The sequence below is a fragment of the Eubalaena glacialis genome, chromosome 2, assembly GCF_028564815.1.
Source record: "Eubalaena glacialis isolate mEubGla1 chromosome 2, mEubGla1.1.hap2.+ XY, whole genome shotgun sequence".
Taxonomy (NCBI): domain Eukaryota; kingdom Metazoa; phylum Chordata; class Mammalia; order Artiodactyla; family Balaenidae; genus Eubalaena; species Eubalaena glacialis.
This window is the reverse complement of record NC_083717.1, coordinates 73,423,478-73,450,677: the sequence shown is the minus strand read 5'-3', so window position 1 is coordinate 73,450,677 and position 27,200 is coordinate 73,423,478. Positions and strand designations below refer to the sequence as shown.

General features: G+C 48.2%; 1 protein-coding gene across 1 annotated transcript in view; it reads left to right on the top strand.

Annotated features, from left to right (window-relative positions):
- Positions 1-27,200, top strand: part of TLN2 (talin 2) — a 441,211-nt gene that overhangs the window by 63,354 nt on the left and 350,657 nt on the right. Inside the window, exon 2 of the mRNA XM_061180246.1 lies at positions 20,211-20,300. The gene's annotated coding sequence lies outside the window, so the exon portion shown is untranslated. The remainder of the gene's footprint in view (positions 1-20,210; positions 20,301-27,200) is intronic.

The following is a 27,200-nucleotide window of genomic DNA, read 5'->3' as shown; positions in this document are numbered from 1 at the left end:
CTCTGAGTAAGTCAGGCTGGCGCTGAATCCTTCTTTCTCCGTGTTTTCTGTGTGGCTGTTTGCACTTATCCCCTCCCTCTGGGATTTAGATTCCTGGGGCTGGTTTGCTTTCTAGCCAGTGTTTTGGAGGACAGAAAATAATAGTTTTCAGGGTTTACAAACAGTGAGCCCTTCCTGAGCTGCTGGTGGGTAGGTGGAGAAAATCAGTGTTTGGTGCTATTCTCCACGGGGCCAGGCCCTCCCACAGGTGTGATCACAGGCCTCATGGGCGAGCTGAGGGGGCTGCCTGCCGAAGAGGCCTCCTGAGACTTCCAAGACACGGGGTACGTGATAACTTTGTTCACGGCAAAGGCCATATGCGCTTTATTTTGGGGTTTTGAAACCCTAGCAATTTGTGGCTCATTTTCGCCTTTTTATTTCCCGAGGGGCTACGCCATAGTCGATGACTCTACTGTGATTGTAGTCTGGATGCTTCCTTTCCACTGATGTCAGTTTATAGAGCAGTCCTCAAGCAAATGTTGGTGCCCAAGGGAGGCCTCTGGGACCCCAAGAGTGGGCTTCAACTGCTGCCCTCACACATGGGGGAGACCAGGCCTTGACATTTTCTTTTTTTTTTTTTTAAATGCTTCCATTTTTAAATGTTTTATTTTATTTATTTATTTTTGGCTGTGTTGGGTCTTCGTTGCTGAGCGTGGGCTTTCTCTAGTTGCGGCGAGCGGGGGCTACTCTTCCTTGCGGTGCGTGGGCTTCTCATTGCAGTGGCTTCTCTTGTTGCGGAGCACGGGCTCTAGGCGCGCGGGCTTCAGTAGTTGTGGTGTGTGGGCTCAGTAGTTATGGCTCGCGGGCTCTAGAGCGCAGGCTCAGTAGTTGTGGCACGTGGGCTTAGTTGCTCCGCGTCATGTGGGATCTTCCCGGACCAGGGCTCGAACCTGTGTCCCCTGCACTGGCAGGCGGATTCTTAACCACTGCACCACCAGGGAAGCCCCGTGTTGACATTTTCATGTGCTGTACTTGCAGCTTCTAGGCTTATTGGAGGAGTGTGGTTAGCTGGGGTTATAGTGGCACCTGGGGGTGGTGCTTGTCTCCTGCAGGGCTGCTGGTTCTCTGGCCAGGAGCCTGGGTGAGAACTTGGGGACCCCAGGTGGGGATACCTTCATGGGGTGTGGGATCAATTTTAGGTCTGGTGGTTAGGGTTGGGGCCCCTGGCAGCTCAGGGAAAGTGCTTCAAATGTTGGGTGCTGTATCTGGCCCACTGGCTCCTCCTGGCTCACTTCCGTGGGACCTCATCTTGACCCTGGGAGGGCAGGGCTTGGGCAGGAAAGGGGTTTTGTTCTGAGCATTTAAGTCCAGGTCTTTAGTTTAGCTCAGACTCTGGAAGGCTGGCTTCCTTTATTTCAGCCCTTCAGAGAAAGAATGACCCGGGGTAGCCTAGTAAGGACTGAACTCCTTGGGATAAAGGTTTGAAGAGATGCTTCCAGAGCATTCTTCCCAAGGCCCTGGCTTCCTCTGACCATGTGGGATGGGGTGGGGGGCTTGGGAAAGAGAAGAGAGAAACTCTAGCATCTTGTCTTCTCTCCCTCCACACCCCATGTCCCCCTTAGATTCACTGCCCGCTTCTGTTCTTCCAGAGGGGCTGACAGAATCAAACATGCTGGGGAAATATTTGACATCAGAACGGTGTGTGAGCAGTTATGTCTGTTACTAAGCACAAAGAATCGATCGAAGGAGGGAGAAAAAGAACTGGTTTTAAAGAAAACAGTATTATTTACTGTTCTTTTTGGAGGGTCTCTCATGGGCAAAGGATTATGGCACCTGCTGAGAGAAATATGGAAGCAGTGAGACCTTGACTCTGCCTTCAGGAGTTTGTGATGAGAGGGGGACACACAGTCACTGCCATTTGTAGATCAGGAGAGTGGTACCCAACAGGGAGTGGAAGCGATGGGGGGCTGGGGAGCTTAGAAGGGTTCCTGGGGGTGCAGCCTCAGCTGAGCCTTGGAAGTTCTGTAAGATGTTGGAAAGCAGATGGGAGGGCATCCTGGATGGGAGGGATGGAAGGAACTAAGAGGAGTAGCACAAAGGTTGTTAAAAGGCTGGAGCTGTAAACTGATGGGGTGTGATTATTTTTCTTTTCACCACTAGCATAGTGTCAAGTTAGATGTCAGTTGGCAAACTTTAGAAAAGAATAACCTATGCCTCTTGCCCCTGCTCCTCAACTTCCACAGCTACCACTGAGCAGAACACCGTTCTGGAAGACCTCCGCCAACCCTTTGGGGGCCAATTCTCACCGCTCCATCCCGGGCTGCCCTTCACATTTTGCTGTTTATTCTCCTTCTGTCTTAACACCCTCTCTCCCTTTCCTCTCTGAATACCGCCTTTTCCTTCTGGGCCATCACTCCTGTTTCCTATGTGTATGTGTATCTACATCCCTGGGCTTCTATCCTCCCAGCTCAGTCCCTTCCCCGCACCTGCTCCCCGTGCCGAGGGCTTGATCTCTCACCCAATCCAGGGGCCTGGCTGGCTTTCTGCTCTTTGGCAAGCTCCCTTATCTGTGCCAGTGCAGCCATCCCAGCTCCTGGGGGGTAGGATTCTGCAGTTGTGAACCCCTGAAAGCCCCCAAACTGAAGGTCATTCCACAGACATGTACTAAGCATCCTCTGGATGCCAGGTGCAGGGAGACAGTAACCACCTAGGGTCATCCAGTCAATACCTGTTTCCCCTCTAGTCTTCTGTTTACAAGGGCCTCATTTCTTAAAGGCTCTGAGTGAGATTTAAATATGTAAGGAGACTGAAACCCTACTTGTCTTTATCTATAACTTCAAACTACTTACGTCCCCGAGTCTCATACTTCCGAGCCATTTGACAAGAGGTGAAGAGCATCTCATCGGATTTCTAGAGGGGTGGTGGCGGCAGTGGTGTCAGCCACACGGGAGTGGCTCTGCTGGGGGGATCCTCCCCGTGGTTTAGAAGGCAGGGTATTGTGTGTTCTCTGGGTCTGCGTCTTGCACAGGCGACTTTGAATCTGACACCCCTGTCACATAGCCAGTGCCTGGAAACCCTGAAACTATTCCTGGTATTCATAATTCACATCAGGTCGGCTTAGGTGGTATTTATAGCACTCCCCGAGACAAGTCATTGCCAGAGGGGGGGTAGCGACACTTATCAGGTGCAGTGGCTGGGGGGTGGTGGTGGTGCTGAGTGCATGCTTTTTCAGGCTAATTTTAGATTCCCAGTGGTTGGGGATGGGTACGAGGGTTTATCACATAGTATGTTTTCAGAGGCTCTGATCTCCCTAGGAGACTGGAAGTACAGACACGTATGGCCATTTCTGTTCCTGGGGCTTGGCATTGCCCCAGGGTACTGTCTGGAACAGGGTCTCACTGCCCAGGTTCTCCCTAGCTCTGTCCCCTCCTGCTGCCCTTTGGCAGGAAAGAAAAGGCATACAGCGCTCCTTGGCCTCCTAGCTATAGGCTATGGGATGGGGGTTCAGGCAGGAGAGGATTTGACGATAGGACATCATGCTTACGAACTCAGTCTTAAAACCTGTGAGTGTTTGACACGCTGCTTAGGTTGCCCATGCGCTGTCTGCCCTTAGTAAAGGGGGATCACGTTGGGGTTTCCGGGGGACTTTTTAGCTGTAAATTTTTTAAGGCAGGGGTGGATCACTGTGCAGGGGAGCTGGGCCCCATCTTACTCGGGGGTCCAGCCTTACTGGTAGACTAGCCTTTCCAAATGACCTGCTTCCTTGGGAGAGTTGGCCCTGCCCAGGGAGGGATTCCGCTGGGACTGAGGGGTAGGGGATCTGGAGGAGCAGGAAGCTGGCCGGTGTGTGTTGGCCCTTTTGCCATCTCTAGCTGGTAAGGCCATGACAAGCTTGAGGGACTTGACAAAGGGAAGGTGTGTGGGAACAGGCAAAGGTAAATGCTTGACTGCATCTTTTGTGCGGGCCAGTTACCAGGTGGAGGAGCCCTGGGTGGGTTGCAGGGAGGGTGGCCAAGTCCCACTGGGCCACCTTCTCTGCTCGCCTTTAGCCTGTCTCTCATTTATCACCTCCTGCTCTGCCCACCCAGGACAGAGTCCTTGTTGCTCTGTGCTTTCATGTGGCCTGTCATAACTTGAGCCACCTGTCCTGTTGTAAAGAGCCGTCGTGGGGAGGTAGGTTTGCCAGACGACTGGTAACATGTTTCCTCAGATGATGGTGACGAGACAGGTCAGACCCGCTGCTCCTCCCCGACAGTTGTCGGGCCTTAGCTTCTGTTTCTTGGGCTTTGGAAACCTCACAGGAGGCAACAATGGGGTCTTTATTCCCGGCAGCTCCCGGACCAGCTCTGTTGTGACTCAGCTGGCATCACCGCTGGGCGAGGGCTCCTGTGGGGACGGCGATGGGGGACAAAGCTTGCTCTTGTGCCCGGGCCTCCTTCCCCTTTCTCTCGACGCCTCCCCTCATTGCTTAAGTTGGGAATTAGAACTGGTAAGTTTGCAGTCACTGTCACCTTGGGGCCCTGGGTCCTTCTGTGATTCTGATTTCTCCTTCTGAGCTGGGCCTAATGAGAAATGGCACACGGATTCATTGTCAATAAAGAGCCGTATCTGGCTGGTCCTGGGTCGTCTGTACCATTCCTGGAGCGTCTCGCAGACCTCCAGGTGGGGGAGGGGTTCCACAGGATGGAGAAAGGTGAGTTTGATGCAGGGTCAAATGCCTGGACTCACTCAGCCAGGCAGTTTCTTACTGCCCCCCTCACCCACTCCAACTTCCGAGTGACAAGTGGACCTGAGCGGGGGCCGTGGTAGTGAAACTCCCATCCCAGGGGTCAGCTCATTCACATGGCACAGGCTACGTTTGGAAACCAGTGGGTCTGGTTTAAAAAAAAATAAAAAGTTAAAATGGAGATCAATTGATCTGTTCTTTCTACCTTTCCAGGGCAGACACACAGATAGGATGACAAAATAGGAATGTACTTCATTCAAAAAGGGGAAGTATTTTATAAATCAGTAACTGTATACCTGTACACTATTCCTCAAGCCTGGAATATCTGGTGAGATTAATTTTCAGCAGAGGGAAGTTTATTCGAGTTGAGGCGGGGGTGTGTGCGCACATGTGTGGATGTGTATGAGTGAATGTGCACACATATGCTGGACAAGTAGAGTGTGAACTGTTTTGCAGGTTGGCAGTAGGACCATGATCCGACTAATATTTGTGGTTTGGGCCCTTGAGTATGGAGACCTGTCACTGACTGCGGGTTGAGTCTCAGTAGATGTCCTGGGTGGGCTCAGTTCTCTCTTCTCCCTCTGATCCTGTCCTAGCCGTGTGTCCTCCTGATCATAGTAGGCCTGGGTCCATTTAGCTGTTTCCCTCCTAAGCTTTGGACTGAGCCAGGAGGCAACTGCTTTGTTACTCATTGGCGTTTTTTTTCCTGCCTGAGGGGAGTTTCCCTCGAATGGTCAATTTTCATGAAACACTTTAAAAAGAGGAAATTACTAGAAAGACAGCAGGTGACCCATGTTTGCTGTTCTTCTGGCGTGACCCAGGGCCTCAGGTCATTGGGTTTTGAGCAGAGTTGTGGCCTCATGTGCCTGCCCACATGCTGTAACTGTCGGGGAATGTGTCTTAGTCCATTTGGGCTGCTATAACAGTACCACAGACTGGGTGGCTCATAAACAACAGAAATTTGTGTCACTGTTCTGGAGGCTGGGAAGTCTAAGATCAAGGCGCCAACAGATTCAGTGTCTGGTGAGAGCCGCTTCTTGGTTCATAGACAGATGGCTGTCTTCTTGCTGAGTCCTCATATGGTAGAAGGAGCTAGGGAGCTCTCTGGGGCCCCTTTTATAAGGGCGCTAATCCCATTCACAAGGGCTCCATCTTCATGACCTAACCACCTCCCAAATGCCCTACCTCCTGATACAATCACACTGGGGGTTAGGATTAGAACATATGGATTTTGGGGGAGGGACACAAACATTCAGTCTGGGACTTCCCTGGTGGCGCAGTGGTTAAGAATCCGCTAGCCAGTGCAGGGGACACGGGTTCAATCCCTGGTCTGGGATGATCCCACATGCCATGGAGCAACTAAGCCTGTGGCACCACAACTACTTGAGCCTGCGCTCTGGAGCCCGCGAGCCACAACTACTGAAGCCCACGTGCTCTAGGGCCTGTGCTCTGCAACAAGAGAAGCCACTGCAATCAGAAGCCCGTGCACCGCAGCAAAGAGTAGTCCCCACTCACCGCAACTAGGGAGAAGCCTGAGCGCAGCAATGAGGACCCAACACAGCCAAAAAAAAAAAAAAATTCAGTCTGTGCAGGCGGTGATTCCTGTCACCTGTTTCCATCTAAAGTCACTAATATTAGGACCCAGTCTTGCATTTGTGGAACTACGAGGAGGGAGAATATTGTAGCAGATAGCAGTGTGTCCTAGTGGGTTTGAGCCTCAGGAAGGCTTAGATGCATTCATACGGCACCTGGACAATGTGCCAGGTGTGTGTAGAGGGGGGCTGGTGTTGCATGCCCATAGCACCCCGTCTGAGGAAGGCCGGGTATAGGATGCTGGGCCTTGTGACAGAACAGTCTTTAGTTGGCTCTTCTAAGAAAAAAAATCCCATGTTTATTTCAGATGTTATCTTGATGAAGTTTCGTTGAAATAGAACAGAGAAGTACACAAATCATAAATGTACAACTTGATGAATTTTCATAAACTGAGCACACCTGTGTAACCTGCATCCAGATCTGGAAAGAATGGAGCCAGAATCCCAGATGCCCCGATGGTGACTTTACCTCCTCCTTGTAGTCACTATGTCGACTTGACTTTTCCTGTCTTTGAACTTTCTATAAACGGAATCTGCAAATGTGTCCTTATTTCTGGTTGCTCTTGTTCAGCGCGATGGTTGTGAGATGGTTCCACGCTGTCATGTGAGTTGCAGGCCTATCATTCCCATTGTTGTCTAGTATTTATTCCTTTTATTCATAGCGTCTATCCTTCTGTTCACGGACATTTCGGTAGTTTCGAGATTCTGGCTCTTATAAACAAGCCGATGTGAATATTCTTGTACGTGCATTTTGACACGGATGGATTTATTCTGAGGAGTTGAGAGTTCAGATGTGGTTTTGATTTACTTTTCCCAGGGCATTCAATCATGGAGTAAGTTGTGCCTGGGAGTCCACGGTGGGCCAAGCTCTGCACCAGTCCTGGACCGACAGCTGGGAGCAAGAGGAGCAGGCCTAGTAAGGGGAGAGCCGAGGGGTGGGAGGTAGTTATTTTGGATGAGTCTCTAGAGAGGTGACATTTAAGCTAAGACTTGAGGGATGAAAGTTTGCCAGCCAGGTGAGCCACCTGGGCCAGAATCCTCCATGCAGGGGGAAGAACACAAGCAAAAGCTCCGAGGGAGATTACTGCTGGCTCAAGAATGGCCTGGTCAGCACAGAAAAGTCCAAATGTTAGCCAGACCGTATCCAAGCTGATGAGGTAATGGCCTGGGACACTCTTTGTAGGAGTTAGGAGGAGGAGGAGGGCGGGATTTTTGGTTTCACAGAAGCCCCCAGGAGAGGGACGGGTGGCATGCATCACCTGTCCACAGCTGGCCCTTGGCCTCAGTCTGCAAGGCCCGTGGGCAGTCCAGTTAAGGGAAGCCATGGAGTTGGCTGGTTACTCCATGAGTTGTTAGGGCCGTCTGTTTTGGAAACCAGCACTACCTGTTGGGTTCCTGGTGTTGAGCCAGTGACTCATCTTCCTGGACCCTCATGGTCCAGATTCCCAGCCTGGGAGTTTGCCAGGCATGGATGATAGAGGTATCACCTGTCGGGGATGCTGGGGAAGTCTGCTTAGCCACAGGGGACACTCTGTTTTTGGGAGAAGAGTGGGGTACTGCAGTAGGCTGAATAATGAGAGAGCCAGCCGCAGGAAATGGCCCTGAGCTGTGGGTGTGGCTCTCGCCAGCTGGTGCAGGCCTCCTGTCCAGGTCCAGGATGATCAAATATGAAGCCAGCTTGGTACGAGGCCCTGGTGGGAATGGGAACCACATGGAGGCTGCAAGCTGGACAGCCTCCCCTGCTGATGGCTCTTTCCCTGTTGTATCGCCTTGCGTCTCATCTTTAATTAAAATGCCCTTGTTAGGAAATCTAGCTCTGGTGAAAAGCTATCCTGACCGCACAGCAGCCCCCCACACGAGGAGGAGGATGTGGAAGGAGACGTGGAGACGTGGAGATGCGCAACAGCTTCAGACTCCCAAGAATTCCCTTTGTGTTGTTCAGTTCGGCTGATGGCTGCGACCACAAGAGCCCCGTGGCTCATTGGAGTATCTATTCCCCTTCAGAACAGGGGTGCTCTTGCCTTCCCCCCCAGCCCCACGGCTCTGGTAACCCTTTTTTGAGCTTGTATTAGTATTTTTCTAGTGTTTCTTTCCACCCTCCAATATTGTTAGTGAGTAAAGAAGATAAAAGCCCCTTCTGCATTTAATAAACTACTTAAAACTGTCCTTATGGAAGGAGGCTAAAGCCACCCACTGACATCCCCTTTTTCTGACCCCCTCCTCTGGCGGCAGAGGACTTGTGAGGTGCTCTCTGGTGTTCTCCCCGGATCCCTCCCTTCCACCCTTCCTTTCTTTAAAAAAAAGAAAAAAAAAAATCAAATTTCAGTTGTGTGTTTTGGATATGGATGCTGAGAACCAGGGTTATTAATTTACAGGTCCTGTGAGTAATAGCGGTTCCCTTCCTGGCCGGGGGGTGGGGGGCTCTCATGGGTTTCCCCTGCCACTGGGCCCCGCTGCCTCGATCCTCCTCCAGCACCCGATCCTTCTCACTGTGGGCGTTCAATACTTAGTTGCTCAAGAAAAAATGCCGTCCACTTTCCTAATGGTTTTTTCTTTAGTTTTCATACAAACCTTTGTTTCTTTGATACTACTTTCCTTGTAAATGTGAAAATATGTAGACAGTAAGGTTTGATTCATGGGGAGTTTAGTCACCAGGAAGGTACTTTTTATCCTTGTTACTTTTTGGTAATGTGATTTGACTGTATTTTAGGAGTTGTCTATATTTGACTATATTTTAAGAGTTGTCTGTATTTGACTATATTTTAAGTCACACCTGGCTTGGAAGATGTAATTAGCTTCAAGTGTTCTTTAGTCTGGAAGATGTAATTAGCTTCAAGTGTTCTTTAGTCTACCCGGGAACCCAGATACTTTATTTGCAATTAAATAATTAGAAATTTGGTGTTTTGGAGGACCACTTTTATTCTTCTTAGCAGCCAAATATCAAGCATTCTTGGAAGCTCTGATGAAATGCTCATTTTAAATGCAAATGCTTTGCACAGTTAGAAAGAAAATGAAATATTCTGGCTTCCAGCGCTTACTCTGCATTTTTGCCATTCCTTCTGATGGCCGAGGGGAGGGCTCATGACTAAATCCTTCAGCATCTTTATTATGATTTCGGATTTGTACTTGCTGAGGGGAAGCCTTGCCCCGAGACATTAACCCTCTGTTGCCATCTGTAGAGTTTTCACTAGTTTTTGTTTTTCCTCTTAAATGATTTTTGGATTTCTTCTGGTTTGCTTTATGGGTGATGGATATACTGGGAAACTTGTGGTGAGTGTTGGTTTGTTGGTTTTTTGAGGCAAATGAAATGTGTCAAAACCCTTCAGCTTTTTAGCCGGGGTGTGTGCCATTGCTTTTTAGTCTTAGAAGTTCCATATCCCCTCTTTTCTCTTCTGGGTGTCTTCTCCCACTTTTCCCATTAATCCAGCTACTGTGTCCCAGCTTGGGATCTGGAGAATCCTTGGCTTTGGGCATAATGGAGACAAAGGAATTCCTAAGGAGCATGATTGGACAAGTGGTGCACTCTTTTGCCCTCTTTGAGAGAGAGAGCAATGATGAACTCATGGAGGCAGTTTAAGATGTTAATCCTCTCCCCTCAGTCAGACAAGTTATATTCGTTTTCCCGAAAGTGAGAATTTTACTTGTAAAACAACACCTGTATTCTGTGGTTTTAGATACCATTGGATTATGAATGGAGGGGCTCAGCCTCTTGGCTAAGCTGGTCTCTTTCATGGGAGTGTGTATACAGCTGGAGCCACTAGAGACAGTCTTGGGAATGGGAAGGTGGTCGCATGTTTTCTCTCTTCACAAAACAATGACTTAATACTGAGTCTGCCCCTTAAGCTGGGGTGGTGGGCTGGTTGATGGTTGCCAAGTATTATGAAAATGCAAAAAAACCTTTTAAATCATTGAATGCAGTTGCAGCCATGCTTTCAATTTTATGATAAAACTTTTTTCTCCCCTTTTGTGCTTAGGCATTTTTGGAAAGCAGAATATAGAACTCAAAATGAAGCTTACACGTCTGTCCTTAGTTTACTGACTGCATAGAATGGTTTTATTTATTTAAAAAATTTTTTTTAATTTTTAAATTTATTTATTTTTGGCTGCGTTGGGTCTTTGTTGCTGCGCGTGGGCTTTCTCTAGTTGCGGGGAGCGGAGGCTACTCTTCGTTGTCGTGCACGGGCTTCTCATTGCGGTGGCTTCTCTTGTTGCAGAGCACGGGCTCTAGGCATGCGGGCTTCAGTAGTTGTGGTGCGTGGGCTCAGTAGTTGTGGCTCACGGGTTCTAGAGCGCAGGCTCAGTAGTTGTGGTGCACGGGCCTGAGAGAAGCCTGGTGGGAAATGCCCCTGATCAAGCATGTTAGGGTGAGAGACAGTAGCTGCGGGCTTGGCGAGCTGCCATGCTGGAAGGCTCCTGAGTCCAGTGTTGAGGTTGCAAAGTCTCTGAAACAGGCCAACCTCTGTGTTTAGTGACAATGAGCCAGAGACCCAGAAATTCAGGTGCTATGTCCAGACCAAGCAGCCCACTGGGGAAGAAGCAGGACTCATGACTTCGCCCTAGTATTCTTCTATATTTTAGGTACGTGTGCTCAACCTCGGCACCGTTCACATTTTGGTTGGGTGATTCTTTGTGTGGGGGCTGTCCTGTGCATTATAGGGTGTTTAGTCCCATCCCTGGCCTCTACCCACTAGAGAGTAGTAGCAGCACCCCCTCCCGCTTAAATTGTGACAGCCAAAAGTGTCTCCAGATACCCCCAAATGTCCCCCTGAGGGGGTAAAATTGCTCCCTGTGGAGAACCATTGCTTTAGATTTTTGGCAGCGTTGGGTGTTCATTGCTGTGTGCGGGTTTTCTCTGGTTGAGGCGAGCGGGGGCTACTTTTCGTTGCGGTGCTGGGCTTCTCATTGCGGTGGCTTCTCTTGTTGCGGAGCACGGGCTCTAGGCACACGGGCTTCAGTAGTTGTGGCACACGGGCTCAGTAGTCGTGGCACACGAGCTCTAGAGCGCAGGCTCAGTAGTTGTGGTGCACGGGCTTAGTTGCTCCGCGGCATGTGGGATCTTCCCGGGCCAGGGCTCGAACCCATGTCCCCTGCATTGGCAGGCGGATTCTTAACCACTGCACTACCAGTGATGCTCCTTGGAATTCATAGATACAACTTTATGTTGGCATGGCCCCTTTCCCCTTTTGCTTTGAAATGTGAAATACACAGCTAAAGTGTTTTCTCCAGCTCTGACAGTAGATAACACTGGTTCCAAGGCCATTTACAGGAAAGAGGTCAGCATGGTTCTGAAATGAACTGCATTGTGTTTGGGATGACACTTTTCCCTTGAGTTGATTTGATCTGGTTTTCGTTGTAGGTTTTTTTTTTAAATTTATTTTATTTAATTTATTTTATTTTTGGCTGCATTGGGTCTTCGTTGCTGTGGGCGGGCTTTTCTCTGGTTGCGGTGAACGGGGGCTACTCTTTGTTGTAGTGCGCAGGCTTCTCATTGCGGTGGCTTCTCTTGTTGTGGAGCACGGGCTCTAGGTGTGCGGGCTTCAGTAGTTGTGGCACGGGGGCTCAGTAGTTGTGGCTCACGGGCTCTAGAGCGCAGGCTCAGTAGCTCAGTAGTTGTGGCGCACGGGCTTCATTGCTCCGCAACATGTGGGATCTTCCCGGACCAGGGCTCAAACCCATGTCCCCTGCATCAGCAGGCGGATTCTTAACCACTGCGCCACCAGGGAAGCCCTCGTTTTAGATTTTGAACGCCAATGACTTGTCTTCACTAAGCAGCTTGTACTTTTAATTTTAGCCAGTGGGTGTCAATGGGAACAACATGTCCTGTGAGTTGGCGAGAAGTCAAAGTATGCCAAAGGCCAAGGAGGTTTTGGCAATCTGAAGCCCATGAAAAATCAGGCTTCCATTCTGTGAACCTTGGGGTAAGCTCAGAAGAGAACACTCACCAACTTAAACCTGCCTGAATACGGAGCAGGTGTATGGGCAGATTTTACAGTGGACCATGACCTTATGAGTTAAGGATTGGCTTTGGGTGGCTATGAATCGTTGGATGCAAAGGAGTGAAGAGCCCGAGTCCGAGAGGCTGGAGACCTGGGATCTGTACTTGGGGCTGCCCAGACTCTCTTCATCAGGTCATCAGATATTCGGGCAGCAGTTTCCTCCTCATCTGCAAGAGGAAGGGCAGAGCCACGATTCGTGCTTCCTGGGCCACTGGGAAGTGCAGAGTGGTGAACTTAGCCTGGGTGTATGAAACCCCAGGATAAACCTAAGACTCTTACTGGAGCCTTAATCTTACTCGGGAATTTGGAAGACTAGGTATTTTAGCATGCACGTACTGAATAAGTGGAAAATCTGTATGATAAGAATTGAAGCTAGGATATAGAACTTGAACGAAATGAACACAGTCTCATGCTTGCTGGGAATGGCTTCCCAGTGTTGGTGGCCCACCCTCTTCTGTCTGGTGGAATTCTGGCAGGAGAGTTTGATAAGCCAAGGGCCCAGGAATCTCCAGGGTTCCTTCTACATCTAAAATTTCTGGTTGGCATAAAAAAGATAGAACTTTGGTGTAGAATCTTGGGTAAGTTCATACTAATCACCAGAGAGGTCCTTGGGAAGAAAAGACAATAATAATAAAGGTTGTCTAGCCTTTAAGAATTCAGGTACTTCACATTTTCCTTCCTTCCTTTTTGGTTTAAATGGGAAAGCTTTGGCTTCCATTCTGGAGTGTGAGCCTGTAACCCAAACTGTAAAAAGGATGGGTCTGGTGCTGTTGTGGGACCCTCAGAGTTTAACACTTAAGAGTTTAATTAATCTAAGAAATATGCCAGAGAAGATAGCGTGCTGTTTGAATTTCTTTGAAATGCCTCTACCTGAATGGTGACAAGGGAGTTGGCCTGTGGACTCGAGGTAGAAATTAAAACTACTGACCTCCCCTCTCACAGCTGGGATTGACTTAGCTGGGTTAAGTTGGACTATGAGGTCACTCTGTTCATTCAACTTTTGTTGCTGAAATTATTTAATGTTACACAGAAGTTGTTTTTTTGTGTTGATGTTCATGACAGTCCTTTAAAAATGAACGTCAAAGGCTTCAGACGGGACCCACGCCCCCATGCTGTCTGTTTTCTGGAAAGGAAAAAGGCCACTGCAGGGCAGACAAACAGGAGAACACCTATGAACAAAGCAGTTCTTGAGAAAGCTTTGGCTCCTGTAACCATTTGTCAACATTACCTTATGCGAGGCCACTTTACTATATGACGTAATAAGGATGATTTATAATGTTTTCATGAAAGCAAGAGTGGGTGGTAGTGGGTTTTTCTTTGTCTTTTCTTGGCATGTAATTGAAACAGAGCTTGGACCAAATGAGAAACATTTGTGTTAGGTGGGGAAAAGATTCCAGAGGCTTCTCAACTGGGTCAAATACTGCTTCCTTTATTTGGAGCATGTAAGCAGACTTCTTATCTGAGACCAGCATTAAGAACATTGCCATTGGGACTTCCCTGGTGGCGCAGTGGTTAAGAATTCGCCTACCAATGCAGGGGACACGGGTTCGAGCCCCACATGCCGCGGAGCAACTAAGCCCGTGCGCCACAACTACTGAAGCCCGCACGCCTAGAAGCCCGTGCTCCGCAACAAGAGAAGCCACCGCAATGAGAAGCCACCGCAATGAGAAGCCAGAGCACCGCAACGTAGAGTAGCCCCTGCTCGCTGCAACTAGAGAAAGCCCACGTGCGGCAACGAAGACCCAATGCAGCCAAAAATAAATTAAAAAAAAAAAAAAAAAAAGAACATTGCCATTTCTAGCTGTTCACAAGCAAATGGATTTTCTGACCTAGGGAACTGTCTAAATTCTAGACCCGTATAACACATTCAGTGAATCAGAAGAAAAAGCGTGTGAGTTGATCTGTCTCAAAAGAAATCTATGCCCTAAGAGTGAGTTTATAAATTCAGTTCCTTTAATAACGCTACTTATCGAGAAGATGTGTCCTTTATAAGTAACAGTAGGCCTGTGCATCTCGAAGTGGCAGGCTTTTTTGGTAGGTCCCAGAGGAACGAACACTTGAGTTTGCTGAGGAAGTCTAGTTGTTTGGCCCTTGGGAAATAGAGCCTAAACTTATGGCCTAATGTGATTGAGTAGTTGAGTTACTGGAGTATGCCCAAACAACCCCCAAGACCCTCGTTCAGGCTGTTTGTGTGCTTGGTTTGATTCTAGAATTGGCATCCTGAAACCCACAAGAATCCTTAACACTAAGGCATATATGGCATTTCATAGATATCCGAGTCTTGACTGTTTGCCAAGAGTCTTCACTGTTTGTACCACCTTTATCTTTGTTCCCTACCTAGCATTCTTGCCTGCCAGGAACTCGGTCTAGGGGGTGTGAAAGGTACACAGAAGCTAACCCTCTGGTTATGAGGTGTCTCACAGCGGGACAACAGCCTCTGGCATGTACGGGGAAGGAAAGACTAATTTTGATTGGGAGGCTCAGGGGGGTTGTCTTGGAGGCTTGGGGACATGTGATTGGGTTTTGGGGGGAGGTAGATTGATATCATACAAGGGGATTGGGCTTTCCTGGAAGGAATGGCTTGGGGACATACCCCAAAGTGGGTGAGTAGAAGGCAGGATGTGTTGGGGTGAGGAGAATCTCAGACACCAGACGCACTCTCGGCACTGGTTTTGTGGCTCCAGGGCTGGGGGTGTCTCTGGGCGGCAGCTGAGTCAGGGGGTCTGAGTGTGCGGGACCTCTTTCCAGGGTAAGAGATTTGAAGTGCATCCTGGAATCAGTGGAGAACTTGAAGCGCAGGAGAGAAGGGAGAAAGGTGGAAAAGCAGCTCTGCAAGCAGGGCAAGAAGGCACGAGGAAGTGGACAATGAGAGCCTTCCAGTCTAGTTCTCTCTGCTGCTGTCAGACTGATTGATGGGGAAGCCAGGCTGCTCACGTGGGCTGGGCCTCTGGGAAGACTATTGAATGTTTTTTCTTGTGTCTTTATTATAGTCCTGAGTTTTCAAACTCGAATGTGAAATGACTGAGTTATGCTGGACTCAGAGGGAACGGTCCACTCATACTCGTCCTCCTCCCCAAACTCTATTATTGTTTATCTTAGTTACCTACAGGAGGCCTCTCTAACACATCATCTTTCTCCCTCTTCCCTCAGGTTCCTTACTATTAATCTACTGGGTGCCCTGTGCAAGGTGCTAGGGGTGCCAGCAGGAGAGGGCAGCCCATGCGCTCATGGAGCTCCAGGTCAAGACAGACCAGAGATGAGATGATCTGGAACCCAATGCAAAGTGCAGGGGTGGGGTCCCTGCAGAGGGAACTGCAGGAGGGCTGTGCACGGGGCGCTGGTTGGGGGCTGTGTGCTGGAGAAGACCACCCAGCTGTGGGTGGCGATGCTGGTTATGGCTGGTTCCAAAAAGAGTTCCTGCCTTCAAATGTGACCTAAAGTTTCTTCCAAACAGCATAGTCTCTAAGTATGGCAGACGTTTGGGGATTTTTTTTGGTTGTTTTTTTACTCCATCCCAACCCTTACCCCAGCACCGCTTTAAAGCAGAACACAGGCTATCTTATTGTGTTGTGGAAGTTATTCAAGGGATCCTTAATCCTTATGTGTCAAGTATTTGCCTATAGAATAAATTAATGATGCCTTGGAATTATTGTTTGGTGTTTTAAAATGCACGTAGGGGCTCTTGGGATGAATTAAAAATTGATTTAAGAGCACTTATGTCTTGATATTTCCTCTCTCCAAGGGAACCAGAAGTACAACTCTGGTGTATTTGGGGGTGGGGGGGCGTCTGCAGAACTTTTTGACCTTAAAAGGTACCACCTCCTTCTCTTCCTCTCCCAGCACTTAGCACAGTGCCTTGGTGTGTAGTAAATCCAGAGCACGCTCACGCTTTTCACCCGTCCCTTTAGTCTGCATGCCACTCCTGCCTGGGCAGCAGGTATGATAATGGTGGGGAGGCAGCAGGAGGCCTGCGAGTGTGGTCTTTTCCTGCCTGTGTTCTCCAAGGCGTGAGAGAATCGTGAGGACTTAAAGTGTAAGCCCACTCTAGGACCCCAGAGATGCCGGCCTGTTATTGGAGGGTCCACTGTCATTCCTGGCCCAGGCCCTTGATTTAAAGGAACTAGCTGTTGGATGTAGTGACTAATGCCCCGAGGATAAGGTCTCGAGCCTCACCGAGCGCTCCAGCCCCCTCCTTGGCTGAGGAGCCCCCGTCTGCAGGTTGTCTGGGTTAAACATCAAAAAGCTACCTCTGGAATCTGTTTCCTGGCTCGGCCATCCTCCCATGGGTTCCCCTAGGGTGGAAACAGTGACTCTGTGAGTGAGCACTTCAGGTTTGAGAAGGATCCCACTTAGGCACAGGCTCAGTGGGAAAGGGGCATGAGATCATTTTGTTCCCATTTTAGTTGCTGAAACCCTTTGTTTTTCTGGAATTGGCTGGCCTTTACTTTTCCTGAGCGCCGGGCGATAGTTTCCCTGTAAGCTATTGTTTTGAGTCTATCAAGAATGTTGAGCTTGCATGCATGTGTGTCCTCGTGTGCATATTTACACACACACTTTTTAAATTGCAGACTTGAGCTAGGGGAGGAGCAGAAGAGACACAGCAAGAGATGAGGGACTACAGTATTTCCTTTCTTAGGCACGTGCTACTGTGAGTCCGTCCTGCACGGTGTATGGGTGCAGGCTCTCCCAAACCGGGTTAAAATGTTGTTTGATGTCATGGTGTCAATGTTTGGCGGTTGTAACTAAAAAATGATAGCGTTGTCTGCTAGTAAGATTACCTCAGAAAAGGGTCTTTTTGGAATGGCATGCTCTTGCTCAAGTTATTAGGCAAGGAGCATACTTCCCTTATTTGGTCAAGATGGTATTGGTAAGTGTGTGGGAAGGGCTAGGAACCGAGATGCACTGCTCATGGCTCCATACACTGTCTGCCTCTTTTTGTGGCCAGTGGATGTCTTGACCGCTCACTGAATGAGCAGAGTTCTCACAAGGAGGGTAGAGTAATGAGGCACCTGAAGGAGAAGATGTGAGGCACCCGGGCCTCTGTATCCAGCTGAGGAAGGAGGTGGCCAAACGTTCCTCTGAGTTCTGCACATGTGTCTGGGCTTCGCTTCTTTCTCAGCAGTTCAGGAAGACTTACTGAGATTGTTCACAGTAACAGAATGTGCCCCAGGAAATAGGACTGCCAAGCATGGAAGAGGAAAGACCAATGAGTTCGCAGAAACCCAACACCAGCTTTTCCCAGAGTGACGGGCAGCATCGGAGGTCAGCGCGGCCTCACAGGGCTCTCCCAGGGCGTGGACTTTTTTTTTTTTTTTTGAAAACAAGATGTATTTATAGATGGTGCCCCAGGGGCCAGAGCTGGTAACTATTCCCTGGCAGGCCCCACTCTCAGACAAGCACTGGGCTCGCTGCACAGTTTCACTGCTGTCTTGAGCTGGGTCTGAGATGACAAGTCCTGGAGGTCCTTGTCACTGACCTGAATCTCTCTGTAAGGAAGATTGCTTTACTCTGTGACATACATAGAGAAGAATATGTGAAACGTATGGGAATAGTTTGAACATCTGGGAAGCGAACAACCAGGCTAAGAAATCAACATTACGAATATCTTAAATGTCTTAGACGCTCCCCCATCGCCTCAGAGTTGTGATAAGCATCTCAATTTTTCATTTTAACTGAGCCTTGGTACCTATGTATGCGTTCCTAAACAATGCAGATGTTTGATATTTTTTTCATTTTGAAAAGCTGAGTACCAAGCACAAACACAGCTTTGGGAAGGTCCCTGTTGAAACTGGCGAAGGCTCCCAGGCGCAGCCTAGGGCTCTAGAACAGTTATTAACATTGCTGCTTGCAGAGTCATACTCTCCACCATAAGAGCTGGTCCTTGCCGTTGTGTATCTCTTTGTAAATGGCATTGCCACTCACGACCCTCTTCACCAAGGGCTTGTAGAAAGTTCAGAGAGAAAGATAAAAAGGGACTCCTTATATTAATTAAGCCGGGGTCCTTAACCAGAGGTACAGAGAGGTTTCAGGGGACTCTGAACCCTCTGAAACTGAATCTATTATGTTCTTCTTCTGGGGGAGAGGGTCCATCATATTTCCAGAGGGGTTTATGGACCCTCCTTCCCTGTAAGGATAAGGAAAAATGTGGCCAATATGGTAGGTTGTGTTTGTTTATTTTTTAAAATGAATCCTGGGACTGTTAAATTCCTTGAAATGTGTGTGAGTCCGCTTGTGTGCGAGTCTGCGCTGGCTTTTTACCTGTGAACATGCCTAACTTTGGAAAGGGAAAGTTGTGCCCTGGACTGTCCAGGGCCATTGACCATTCTGTGGGTGGCCTAGCAGGCTTTGCATTTTCTCTGAAATCTGCGTCTTTTACTCTTGACCCAGAGTAACTGAAATGCTAAAACGGGGGAAAAAAACTGGAATGGTTGCTGTAGTTTCAAAACAAATGACCTCACTGCCTAAATTCCACTTCATGCAAAAGAAACCCTAACTTTCCCCCTTATAAATAATAATGGACCTTTGGGGAAACAGATCCAAATACCCATTTAGCACGGTTGGGGGCAGATTTGTCACTGCTGAAGGAAACTCCCTAGAAACAGAATATGACTATTGTTACACCAACTTTGTAGTTACTTCCTAAGAGATGGCAATTTAAATTTATCATGACTGACATTCACTTCTTCAAAGTAGGCGAGTAATTACGCTTTGTATAAGCTGACTTAACGGGAGGTACTTTCAGCTTGTTCCAGCAATGTAGGGGAATTTCAGAATTCTCTAGCTGAAGAGTTGAGTCTTATTCCATCTCTGCTCTTTCATGGATGAGTTGATGGAAGACGTGCAAGGTTAGGTGTGATCTGACCAAGATTGCATTGATTTGTCAGGGTCAGCTGGAACTAGAACCCCAGGGGAAGAGGTAACTATTTACATGATTATGGCTTACATATATAATTAGATGACGATTCATTAAAAAAAATAATAACCAGAAGGGTCATTTTCTAAAGACTCAGCATTTTGATCATCCATTTCATTTTAACAAAATGACCAATGACAAGTCTTAGCCCCCCTCATCTTTGAAATGTACCACTTCTTGTGGTCCCTAGGCATTTCCCTGGAGGGTTCTGGTCTCTTGGGTCTGTAAACCTGATGTATGGAAAAGGTGCTTTTTTTTTGGTTCTGTGCTGTTTATATCTCATAAATTCAGACTTTTTAGGTCTTGAGGTTTTTCTCCACAGTTTTTAGATTTTTCTTCTTGTACTCAAATGTGAACAGTCCTGAGGTTTTTTCTTTCTCTCTCTCTCTTTTTCTTTTGTCTTTGAAGAAAACCAGGAGTTTCAGTTTGGCTCTTCAAAGTCCTTGGGGATTAAGGAGAGAGAACTAGGGGAATGATTAAGATTTGTCTCTTCTCCTCTGTTAAGAGCCAGAATGAATAAGAATAACATTTATTTAGAACCTGAGTTTCTTGAAGGAAGGTAATTTACAGGTAAAACTTAAGCTCTTTATAGACTTGATTCTGGCATTCCTTTCCTGGACTCGCCATTACATGCTGCTGATTTTGGACAAGGCCTGTCTTTTCTGAGTCTTGGCTTTTCTCATCTGTAAAGGGAGGGGTTGGGCCTGATTATCTCCAAGGGCGCTTTGCAGCCGTAAGTCTGGACTCCACACTGGGGGATTTGCAGAGAGGCTGTTCTGGAGCTGCTGCTGGTGACATGGTGCTTCTCCCGACATTGTGGGCAGAGGAGTTGCCATCTGTGTCAATACACAGTGCTCTGAGACCACTGGCTCTGCGTGGCGTTTTCCTTTTCTGTTCTCTTTAGAATCTGAAGCCTGTCGGTGTCATTCAATGCTGGGACATGTTACTTCCCTGCTCACGTAGCCGCCTGCACTGACTCGTGTCATTTGTCTCTTTTTTGCCAGTGCGCTGCTGCAGGGTAACATCTGGACTGGGCTCCCGGACCCTTGGATGTTCGGCTGCCCGCAAGTTCCTGGATCGACTTGGTGAAAACAGTGAGTAATCTCCATGTTTCAACTTTGGAATCCGAGGGCTGGAGGGGTAGTGGCTAGGGAACAAAGTCTAGCTGATGGACCACCTCCCTCTGCAGACCTCCTCTGGCACGCCCACCTTCAAGAGCCTTAGAGATGGCAGCTGTGACTCCAGACACAGCCTTTCTGCCCCAACGGTCATATGGTCGGGGGCCTTCTGAATCTGCCTCCTGAGAGCTGCTTTGTTCCACCACCAGAGCCCAACTTACCAGTCTTGATTCTCTATCCCCGCTGGCCTACAGGCCGAGACTCTTTATGGTGGCAAGTGTAGGTGCTGATCCTCGCGGCTGACATCCTCTTCCCCAGGGTGTGCCTCCTCATCCATCACACCTGAGCCTCACACCGCCCCTGGTGCGAACCCCTTTTATTTTATTTTTTATTTATTTTTTTGGCTGCACCACACGGCTTGCAGGATCTTCCCCGACCAGGGATTGAACCTGGGCCACCATGGTGAAAGCCCGGAATCCTAACCACTAGGCCACCAGGGAAGTCTGCAAACCCCTTTTAGAGAGGCCTCCTCTGACCACCTCGTTATAGACTCCTTCTCCCCACCCCCAGGTGTTCTGTCTCTTTCTCTCTCAGGCCCTTGCTTGCACCTTTCTTTGTACTTAACACAGGATAGGGCTCTTCAATCACTCGGTAGACCACCCATTCATCTGTTCATTCATTCAACAAATATTGATTATCTACTATGTGCCGGTGGCTAAGGTTGGCACAGTCTGTGCTCTCATGGAACTTCCATGAAGAAAGAAAAAGACCAAGTGAAAACCTAAGCAAATGATCACAGTGCTGTCTGGGTAGACTGCTTTGTTCTAAATACTCTCAAGCACTGGCACCTGGGGATCTAGTTAAACTGCAGACCCTGATGGGGTAGGTCTGGGTGGGGCCTGCGAGTCTGTGCTTCTGTCAAGGTCCAGGTGATGCCAAAGCTGCTGGTTTGTAGCTCACACTTGGAGAAGTACGGTCTAAGGATCCTGATGCCCATGAGACTTGTCCTCGAGTGTGACTCTTGGCGAACTGCCTGAGGTGTGTGCCTGTAGAGCCCCCAGAGACCCGGTGAGAGTTTGTCTGGTGGGTCCGTCTTCCTCAGCCGTGTGAGGCTGAGTGGTTTGAAATACGAGCCCGACCAGAGAGTATGGGAGCCTGTTACCCTCCCCAGTGTCTGTGAGCTCGTACCTTGTTATTGTGTGTTGCGGTGTTGTCAATGAAATCCTCCCTTAAATACGATGCTTTTCAGATTCTTGAGGTGGAATCCTGTGAGGTCTCCGCAGTGTGCCTATTTTGAAGTCAGCATTTCTGAAAATACTGAGGCTGTTTCTTGTTTTTAAGAGCAGACTGCCTCAGCTGGGCTAAGGTGGCACTTTAAGTGGGTTGTTGAAAAGCGAGACTATATTGGAAGCAGAGAACTGACCACAGAAAGAGCAGGCAGAGCGAGGGTTCGAGGGGCCGGCAGAGGGACTTAGGGCACTGCTGCCCAAGGGGGCGTCTTGAGTCCAGCTGGTGAATTGGCCCCTGGGATGTTCTCTCGAGATGCCGGTGTGGTGTTGCCAGCTCAGCACTGCTGTACTACCGCAGTCAAGCCTTTCAGAAGTCATGTTTAGTTTTTACAAGGAGCCAGATTGATTCTGCACTAGTTAATAGTTCTAGTGACCATTTATGGAGCACTTATGACATACTAGGTTTTGGGCAAAGCACTTGGCACATGGCCTGGTGCCTTTAACCTTCCCGATGGCTCACGAGGCAGGTAGTCACCTTTTTACAGAGGACAAGATTGAGGTCAGGGGTGACGAACTTGCCTGGGGTCACACAGCAAGTAGGCTCAGGATCCGGCCTGGTCTGTCGGCCTTTGGGCAGGGCCTTTTCTCCTCTTGCTTTTACCACCCGGATCATGACTAGAAAGGATTTTACTACTGGTGGCAAGAATGGTTTGCTGATTATTTGTGTTACTTTTCTTCCATCTTGCCCTCATCATACCCCTGGGTATGGCGCTTCTCTGTGTGTCAGCTTTAAAATGTTGCTTCTGTAGCACTTTCTTCCCTTGAGTTAGAGGAGGAGCTTGGCCAATGTGGGGCAGAAATGAACAGGGAAGAGAAGGGTACATTTTGGAGGCGGACTTTTCGCCCCACCCTCGCTGGCTTCTCCCAGCCTCCCTGGAGACAGGTCTCTAGGGGGCCTGCAATGGCTGCCTGTGACCCCGAGAGTCAGGGCTACAACTTAGTCCTTGATGGTTCACAGCTGGAGGCAGAAGGTGAGTAGTCAGGTTGATGGTATTGTTTTTGAAGACCATTTTCTGGCCACTTTATGGGATTCCTGTATCTGACCATTTCCAAATAACCTTGTTCTGCTCAAGGTTATTTTGTCTACTCTGTGTAAGATACACAAGTCTAGAGCTTTATGGATTTTAAGTTTTGAATTAGGTTCCTTGATTTTGGTTTCATATATATGCTGAGTGCGTGTATATATGGAGCCACTCACCAGATGCAGAATTAATTTGAATCCATATAACTAGGCTTCCGAGGCAAGGTGTGCACTCTGATTCTCATGTTTTAGGCAACGCAGGAACCGTACTATTAGGCTTGTGTTGCAGACTCTGTGTTACTAAGTCCGTGCGCATCCCTCCCCACTGGAGTGGTAGGGTGGACCCACCCATGGAAACATGGAATTGGATCTTAAAAGCAGCGCCTTTTCACTTCTTTAGGCTTTTGCATCCAGAGTTAAGGATCTGGAGCTGGTGGGAACTGGATTCACCTCCCAGATCCGTAGTGAGTAAACTTGTGCCCGTATATGTTTACCTGGGCCTCAATTTCTCATACAGGCACCAATGTCTAGTGGGTTCTGTTTTCTGGGCCTGATTCCTCAACAGTGAAAGGAAGGAGGTGACTTTTACTTGGCAGGGAGAATGGTTTTAGATAAGATGTTCTTGGAGCACTGTGTACTCATCCTGGCCATTCGGTCTTCAAGGACTGGCTGAAGTGCCCCTTTCCCCCTGTGTCTGGCTGCATTCCCTCCAGTTGAGCTCTTTGCCCATGTCTGAAGCCAATTTCTTGGTCTGTAAAAATGAGCCCCTTGAGCACAGGGGTTATGCTTCATCCAGCCTGTATCCTGGGGCCCAGCGCTCAGCCTTGGGCTCAATAAACATTTGTTAAATGAACCCAACAGTGTAATTTCCTTCTTCCATTGGCTTATCTAAAGCCAGTGTATCAGAAGAGCAGTGACTTAATAAGTACTGTTGATGAATCCCTGAGCAAACAGGGTGGTGATAACAGTGGTCAAATGGGTCTCTGGTAATTATAGGCCTTCACAGGTAAACACAACCGTAGGTGTTTCCTTGCCTTTTGTGGACTTCAGAAGGCCTCCTCTCTGGGGTCTCCAATTGTTTTCAGTAATGGGAGAGAGCAAACAGGGTGGAAGAGGTTGAATGTGTGTCTAAAAAAAGTACTTTCCTGTAACAGCTTTTGTTTGTAAAGTAAAAGTATATTTTAAAGAGATACAACGTTACAAGACTAACTTGCAACCTGTTGATATTAAAGAAGAAAAGGAAAAGATTTTTAAGAAGGGAAGAGAGTAGCTTCCCCCACATAGTCTTTGCCAGTCAAAGTGTCCAGCCTTTTGGGCCTGTGTTTCCTGCTATTAGGGTTACCAGACTTGGGACTGTCTCCCCTCGTTGTGAATTTTTCTTTTTAAAGTACATCTGGTACAATGTGACAAATTTTAGGATGCCAGGGGATGGAGACGCAGGCCTCTCCCCGCTTCAAATGCAGGGATAAACAGTATTCGGATACTTTGTGATTTGCCATCCTTGCTTCCTGCCTCTGCTTCAATGCAGGAGTCTGTCAATCCCTGTCATTCAAAACATCCCAGCCTTAGAGCCACTATTGCTCACAGGGCACTTGCGGTTGGGGGGCACAGAAGGATTTTGCCTGCAGCCTATGGCTGAGTACCCCTACCCAGCAAACCGGGATGTTCTAATCCACTGTATTACCTTGTCTGAAATTGTGGGTCCATGGTGACATCCGATCCCAACCCTTTTCCTCATTTGGGACCCTCAGAGGCATGTTTCTCTTTATTAAAAAAAGAGAAGCCTAAAAAGCAAGGTTTCTAATTAAAGGAATGACTGACTGGGGATTTGGCAGTTTTTAACACCTTTTCCCTCCTCACGGAGCTCTTACCTGGTTTAAGAACAGTAAAGGATACTGTTGACATCGTTTAGTTTTTGTGAGAAGGGACAATATTTTCAAGGTGGTAGCAGGACTCTCTATAATGTACTCATGACCCTTTGTGTGTGAGAAAGCATATTTTTTAAAAACAAAATTAATATCGTGTAATAATGTTCTGTGTAATGTTTTTTAGAAACTAACATTGTGGACATTGATCCCCTGCTAAAAAGAAATCTATCCCATATGGAAAGACCGCATATTATTTCTTTCTGTTAATTGTTACATACTTTTTACATGAAAAGTTAAGTTGTATGACCTTTCATCCTCCTGTTGCTGGCTGGGCTTCTTACCCTCCCTCTCCCCACTTTTTTTCTTTTGGGTAATATTGCAATGAGCATTTTTGTAACATTTATTTATAGACCATATGGGCACTTCTGTAGAATTTTGAGGTCAAAAGATATGCACCTTTAAAAATTCACCTTTATTTATTTATTTATTTATTTGAACCCGGGAAGCTGGCAGTTTATTTTAAACAAGTTAAGATTTGGAGTCACAAGTCCCAGTTCTGCCTCAAACAATTTGTACTTGACTTTTCTGGGCACCATATGTCTTTCAAGTAAATGAGCTTCTGAGGTAACAGAGAAGCAATAGAGAAAACCCAGCATAAAAATTCACCTTTAAAAAGATGATATACTTAGGTTCCCAATGACCTAAGGGCTGTCACTAGTACAGAATGTTGTTAATCTTAAATTTTTGTCATTTTGAAAGCTAAATATATAGAAGACTCCAAAAAAATATGGCCATGGCAGGTCTGGGAGTTCAGAGGGCTTCAAACAAAGTCTAACTAGCAGGGGTTGCCAGGATGTCCTCTCTGGTTCTGTGTTTCAGCCTTCGAGGCCTCGTCTCTGGACTTACCCTGTCCTCTCCGCGGGCTCCTTTTCTCTGCATCCCTCCCATTCTTGATTATACCCAGTGGTGCCGAGTGTTGATAGATGCTCAGGAGCATGTGTTCAAGCACGTGGGAGAGGGAAGATGTGGGTCAGGCTGGAGGTGGCTTCTTGCTGCCCAGGCAGCTGTGGCCTCACTTCCTTCTCCAGTTCCCCACCTCTGTTCCTGCTCAGAGGGAAGCTCCTTGGCACTCTTACTGTCGACGGGCATGCCAGGCTGTCTGCAGCTGGGGTCTTCCAGGCATTGCTCTGTGACATTTCAGGGGCACATTTCTCCAACGCAGTCATGGTTCCTCTTTGTCATTCAGCAGGCATCTGTGGCAGATCTTGTATTTAACAGGAGTGGATGATGACAGGATGATAAAAGGCTGATAAAATTCCCTGTAGGTGAGCTTTGCTGGTCTTCCCACCCTAGAACAGGCTTCTTCCTTTTGTATAGCAGCCGGCACCCTGTCTGGCTGATTCCTGCACCCTGGTGCTTAGGACAGACTCCCTTTTGGGCCAGAACCATTTCCAGTACAAGTCCCTGGTACCTAAATGCTCTTTGCTTTAGAGGTGATGCTCTCTATCTCTGGATAGCTCTCCTGGGCAGCCCACCTGGTGGGCTTCAGTTTTGAGTAGATGGAACGAAGATCGTCAAAAGGAATGACAGCTCTTTTCTCCTGGGTCTGTTTTGGTTGGCTTTGACCTCTTGCCCCTGGAACTGCACTTGCACGGGGCACACACACTCTCCAGCTGTTGATAGAAGGAAGAAGTGGAAGCTCCAAATAGTCTCTGCTCAAAAACCTACCACCTTAACAGCCACGAGCCTCGGCACGGGCCTTACTAGTGAGACTGAATCATAGTTAGGACAGTAGCTGTTTTCCCCAGATGTTTTTTTCAATGGAAATATTTCAGTGGTAAACAAAATACCCTCACACGTCCTCCTGAGAGCAGAGGCAGTCAGTTAAGTAGCTCCCATGATGTAGCTGGAGCGCACCACTGCACCCATGGATTACACTTGGCGGTGTGTCCTTCGGCCAGCTGCATGGCTCCCAGGAGATGGAAGGGGCAGTTGCGTGGGGAAGATGTTAGGGAGGAGGGCAGGGGGTGATCCTTGTGCAGCAGCTGAACTTCCAGGGCTGGGTTTGGGCTTTGCTGCCCTGAGGTCACAATCCACCTGCTGCTGCTTGGACTTGCAGCGGTGAGCATGACTCAGAAATCTGGAAGGGGGCCGTGGTGACCTCACTACTGGATCCGAGGCAGCGCGAAAGCCCTCCGGGGTGGGCGTGGTTGCTGGAGGAGCCTTCACTGATGAAGTGGATGCGATGTGGATGCTGGTATTCTGGGTCACTGGGGTTTGCCAATTACTTAGTAACTTGGGAGACATTTTTATTACTAAAAGAAGAAAGAGCTGTGGTGGCAAAGTACTGTCCAAAACAAGGGCAGATGATACTAAATGAGTTCAGTCTGACATGGAGGTCGTTGGTTTTGTGAATTACTTACCTTTAGAGATCTCATGGTCCAGGACCAAGCTTTTTCCAGGGGTGCCCCAGGGGCTTCTAGGAGTTTAAGGGGTGGACCGTAGGCTCCACTAATCCCACTTCTCAGAAAGGATGAAAACCCACTCATTTCCAGATGAGGGAAATAAGGTCTGAATTAGTTTTCTATTGCCACTGACACAAATGACCACAAACACAGTGACTTAAAATACCATAAATCTGTTTTATCTTATGATTCTGTAGATGAGAAGCCTGATATGAGTCTCAGGGAACTAGAAT